The following is a 5904-nucleotide window of genomic DNA, read 5'->3' as shown; positions in this document are numbered from 1 at the left end:
AGAAAAAGAGGCAAGATCAAAGACATTCCTGAGAAGTGAGCCACAAAAAATCCAAACAATAAAACCCTGAAGATTTATAAGAGAAGACACAATATCTAGATTACTCAGGTAAAGATTATGGCTCGAAGCTGTGCTCTCAGGCCACTTTTCCATTTATAGTAATTGATAAGAGTCATCCTCCTTTAGGACTGCAGAGGTCCAGTTGCAGTTGTCCTCATCACCACCCTTTATTCAGTGGTCTCTGGATTCCTTGCTTGATTTCCTGGGTTCGCACCCCATGCACAATGGGGTTGAGGGCTGCGGGGCTGACATGGTGGAGGACATTGAGCAAGACCGGCACATCAGGGGAGACCTTCTTCTTAGCCACGTGAGTCAGAACGAAGACCAGGAGGATGCTGCTGAAGAAGAGGATGAGGATGAATTGGGAGCTGCATGTGCTTAGGGCCTTGGTCACAGCACCCTATGCCTTGAGTCTCAACACAGCTCGCATATGAGGGTGTAGGAAAGGAAGATAAGTATGAGGTCCGACCTTAGCAGTGTCCAACCTCCAGCAAATTGGTAGAAGCGATTGATGGTGACGTTGCTGCAGGAGAGCCTGGAGACAGACATATTGGCACAGATGCAGTTTTCAATGACATTTCTTCCACAATAGTAGAGTCGTGCTGAGAGAATGGGGATAGGCAAGGTAAGAAGGACATTTCTTGCAAGAATGAACAAGACAGCCTTGGCTGCAAACTGATTGGTGATGATGGATGGGTACCTCAGTGGGTGACAGATGGCCACATAGTGGTCATAGGCCATGACCATAAATGTGCAGGATTCCATGGCCATGATGCAATTCATGATGAACATCTGGAGGAAGCAGGAAAAGAAGTTGATGGACCTGAAGTCAAACCAGAAGATGGCCAGGACCTTGGGTATGACAGTGAGGCAGAGCACGACGTCCAGACAGGAGAGGAGGCTGAGCAGGTAGTACATGGGCTCGTGCAGAGAGGCCTCCAGCCGGATGGTGACCAGGAGAGTGGTGTTGGCACCCATGGCCAGCAGGAAAAGGAGGCCGAGGGGCAGGGACAGCCAGAGCTGCCAGCTGGGGGACTTAACAAAACAGTTCAGGAGAAAGTCTGACACTTCAGTCACAATGGTACCATTTTGGTGTGCTGTCATAGTGTGTCATGTATTTCTGCAGCTTCCTGTTAATGATCTGTGACATCAGAATGAAAGTTACCTACTGACCCAAGATATGTAAAGATGTCACGATATTTTATTTATCCAGGGCAACTTATGGATCCTAGTATTTTGGGCAGATCCAAGTGAAATTATCTGTTTATCATTTGTTCAATTGTAGTGAAATGTATCTATCACTGTAAACAATATAGAGGACTGAAGTAATATGATTTCGGTTAATGATTGATGCGTTCTGTGTTTAGTTCTCTTAGAATTGTTATGTCTTTACAGAAGCTAAAGAGAAGAAGCGAAGTCCTTAGCTGGAGCATGAATAGCATTTCGATGTTTCTTTCTGCTGCTGCAAGTATGATGGCCTAGCTCTCTGAGTCATTAGGAATTACTTCACTCAGAGGGATATTCTAAGTGGGTTGTGGAATCAATTAAATAATTCTTAAAGCATAATTTTTAATGAAATAGCCGAGATTAGAAAAACAAGTTAGTACATCATAGAAAATAACAGTTTAATTACTTTGAAGGTTAAATATTGTTTCATGAAGATTTTTTCCAATTATGTATTTGTGTATATGTGTACACATATATTATGTGCTTAATAGGTTATAATATAAAACTGAATTTCTTCCTGTTCATCAGAAAAATTTGAAATACGTTCACTTCATTGATAACGTTCAACATTATTTCATGAAAATATTTCACTTTTATAGATACATAGGAACTAAAACATTGCTGATATGTTTTAGGAATAGACTTGAACATGGAAGCACTGCATTGGTTTATAATTATCCAGAGGACAGTTCAAAGATATGTACTGATTGGAAGAACAAGAACTAAGATTTTTGTGACTACTCCAACTTTGTAGTAGCAAGTTTCATCCCTTTTGTTGTGTTTCTACTGACCGTGTAGACTGCCATATGTGTAAATTAACCCTTATGGTATATCCAAATGACTGGCAGAGCCAGGCACAAGGAGGGATGCCAAGAAATGCCACTGGTCCCCATGCCACCCTCTTGTGGCCTTTCAGCTGAATCAATGTTTTTTTCTTATTGGAGATTTTAATTTATTATATACAGAAAAGAAAGTAAACCTATATTTGTTTAAAGAGGCATTTCTACTTGGTAGGTAAGGGCTCTAACAAATAAAATTGCTTTTTTCCCATTTTTAATGTTCATAATTGCGAGCCTTTTAATATTTGGAAGAAACAACCTGAACAGAAAAATATAAATTTCACATAGATATGAGAACACAATCGTTGCCATTGAAGAAGTTGAAAAGCATGTGCAATCATAAATCATACCTGAAATTCCACCAACTCCAGAAGCTTTTTTTCTCCAGGGATGTGAAAGTATTCCTGGATAGCATTAAGGGTTCCCTGCTTGGTATACTGAGAATTTTGAAATGATCATTGGAAGGTTAAGAAACTTAGAAGAACTGCTGTTGAAGGCATGAGACTCACAGGGATGCCTGGAAGAAGCAATATGTTTTCTGTTTCCTGAAGAGCACTGATATAATTATATCTTGCATTAAAATGGTATTTCTGAAGAGAACATAAAAGGATAATTTCACTTCTTTTACACAGTAACTGGCTCTTCCTTCATCCTTCTTTTATCTCTTTAAGGTTCCTATATGTTCTATAATCCATCATAGTTCAACAAGCATTATAGTATTACTCATTGCTAGAGATAAAGCATCTGGAAATAAATTTGTCCTTCGTTTCTCTGCTTTCAATCTTGGTTTGCAAACAGAGCTTTCCAGTGTCAACACATGATTCGAATATTAGACCTAATAGTTTCTGATTGCAACTAGAGACAAGATGAGGAAATAGGGAAAGTTAAAGACCAGAGACTGAAAAGAAGACCCAGCAGCCCAAGCTTTTTCACAGACTGTAGGACATGCCTTATAGCATATCATTATACAAGCACTGTTTTAGAAAGTGGATGGGGTCATTTAACAGCATAAGATCCAGACAAATATGTAAAACATCTCTTCTAACATAATTTTAGACCTTATCGAGTACATCTAGAGATAGGTGGCCCTTTGTTTTTCTAAGCATAATTACCTGGTTTGGTTGCATTACCTTTTGCAAATTCTTTAGATGGATCTGAAATCCAGAGAACTATTTCCTGCACTCCACTGAGTGATCACTGTTTTCCTTGTCTCCAATCTCTGAAGAAACAAAGAGTGAATTTAACTTCCCTCCCAAGATCAAGCATTTGTGGGTAAATTCTCATTTCTAAGACCCCTGTATTTTCATATTCATGGTTAGAAACTACAAGTTTTCTCAACTGAGTCCCAGATGACACACTTTCTAATTCTCCCTCCATACCCAATAATCTTGGCAAACTCTTGTTTCTCAGCCTCCCTTGCACACATACCTCTTGACATGAGACAAGAGGTAGTTTTCCTGCCCTCTGTTCAGTATGCTTTAGCATCACTGACTCTGGAATGGAAAAGAGTACAAATCTGGACAGAAGAGTTAGAGCCTTATCTTTTTCCTGCCGCCCTTCAGGTACCCTGTACAGGTTTGTTTTCCTTCCCAGACACAAAGACAAAGGATGTGAAGTATGGGGTTTACCTTCACTGATGTTGGAGCTCTGGTTAGCTCTCAAAGTGTCTGGGGCTGTTATATTCTTAAAGCCTCAGGGACCATGCCTTTTGGGAATTTCATATGCATTCCTCATTGACCCAAGTCCTCTTCAGCGCAGACGGGCCTTTAGATGGGAGAAATGAATGTCTTTCTCTCTGAAAGGAAGTTCCCCTGGTAACCATCCCTTGTAGGCCACTACGTTGGCTGTGCCTCCTAGAGGCAGTGATTCAGTGTCTTGAATAAGGGATCTGACATATAATTTGTTTATGCTCATACTCCTTCGGATATGCATATGCAATACTTCCAAAATCCATTAATTTCACTCAAAAGTACTCATGGGCTTCTCACACATGCTTATAGTATAAGCTCAAATTATGCCATTGAACAGATTGATGCTATGTTCTCATAACTCATTATAGCATTATAATGCAAAAATGCAAGAAAAGCTAAGCAAAATTTTTCCGAGAAAATAACATGTGTTTTTCAGTGAGAGAGCTCCTGTAGCAGTTTAAGCTATACAGAGAGATTTTAAACTGGGATTTATATATAACTGAATATGAGTTTAGGACTATGATTTGTTCCTTTATTTCTTATTTTAATTTTGAAACTCATGAATTGTTCATAGTCCTTCAGTTAGTAGTTTATAAACACATTTATAATTAATTTCTTCAAGGCCTTATTTTGCTTTGTTAATTTTTCTTTCTTCTGCATATCTCAAGACTACTGTAATTTGCTTTCCATTCTGAAAGCCCAAAACCTAGTGATTTAAAATGTCTCTCTAATGTTCAGCAAACTTATTTAGCTATTATGATTATGTATGGGAGAATTATTTCATATTTAATTTATCCAAATATCATGTGGCCAGATTTATGATGCTTTCTTTGTTTCAGTCAGTACTATATGTTTAGAAACTTGATTGGTACAAAATATTATCTTATTTTGGTTTGACTTTCTTGTGACAACTGGGAACATTTAACCATTTCTTGTTTTTATACTCTGACAGCCTAATCACATACTTTGCCTGTCTGGTTCTTTTAATTATATATTTTTGACATATATACAATCACCTTGCATATTATAAATATTACTCTCTTGTTGGTCTAAATATTGCTAGTTCTCCATCCCATCATCAATCTGTCAATTTTGGTGTATGGAATCTGTTATTTTGGAGATATTTTAATCCTTTGAAGTCAAAGTCACCACATTTTATTCTTTGATTTTCTTTTGGGGTAACGTTTAAGAAATATTCCACAAGGTCACAAAAGTGGTTTATTTTTAATATTTTTTCATAAAATATTTTTATCTTCCCTTTTATATTGATTGATTTACATCTTTGTATGGTTTGTTTTGTTATGGGTCACGACTGATGTTACATTAGTTTGCTCTCATGTAGTCATACCAGTATGCTGTTATTTTCTGTGGGAAAGCCAACTTCAAAGATTTTTCTCCTCCTTTGTCCCATTACCAAAGTACCTAACACTGGAACTTAAGTTTTACTCTATGGAAAGCATCCCTGATTTTTAGTATAAGAAAGTTTCTTTTGTGAATAAGGAAGTGGGGAGAAGCTAGATATTTTTTTTCGCGTCACTGTTTTACTCAGAAGTACTTAATTGCTTCCTGCCCCTTCTAGAACCATATTTCATCAAATATTTCTTTTTCCTCTTAAATCTCCAACCACGGACACTATGGAAATTCTCATCAGTCTAAACTTTAGACTTTAGAGCATCTTTATATTTTCCCATTTTTACATGCTAATTAATCCCTCTTATTCCTTTTCTTTAAAAAACAACAAAGAAATTTGCGTTTCAGAATGGATTTTTTTCTGAGTTCCAAGTTTATTATATTTTGAATTGTTGCTGGAAACCACCTGGCTATTTTGCAAACATCTATGTATAACACTTCAAATATAAATATGCTTTCTTAATTCGTAAAATTCACTTTTCCTTCGCATTCCCCTCCTTAATTTGTCAGTAAAGGGCTTCATTCCTTCTGTCACAGAAGCTCAAAATCAGAAAGTTATCTCTAATACTGTGATGTGAGATTCAAGACCTTGTTTTATTCATTCATCTCTCTCCAGCGTATGACACATCACCTTGTACAATAGCATGCAGCCCATCCTTGTGCAAATGTTGAATAAT

At 37.5% G+C, this 5904-nt stretch overlaps 1 pseudogene; it reads right to left on the bottom strand.

Moving 5' to 3' along the window:
* Positions 1–217: 217 nt before the first annotated feature.
* LOC143643605 (olfactory receptor 56A3-like) lies at positions 218–1164 on the bottom strand (annotated as a pseudogene).
* Positions 1165–5904: the final 4740 nt, after the last annotated feature.

This window comes from Tamandua tetradactyla, chromosome 8 (genome assembly GCF_023851605.1).
Source record: "Tamandua tetradactyla isolate mTamTet1 chromosome 8, mTamTet1.pri, whole genome shotgun sequence".
Classification (NCBI taxonomy): Eukaryota; Metazoa; Chordata; class Mammalia; order Pilosa; family Myrmecophagidae; genus Tamandua; species Tamandua tetradactyla.
Note: the sequence above shows the minus strand (reverse complement) of the source record. Positions and strands in the feature narration are given on the sequence as shown.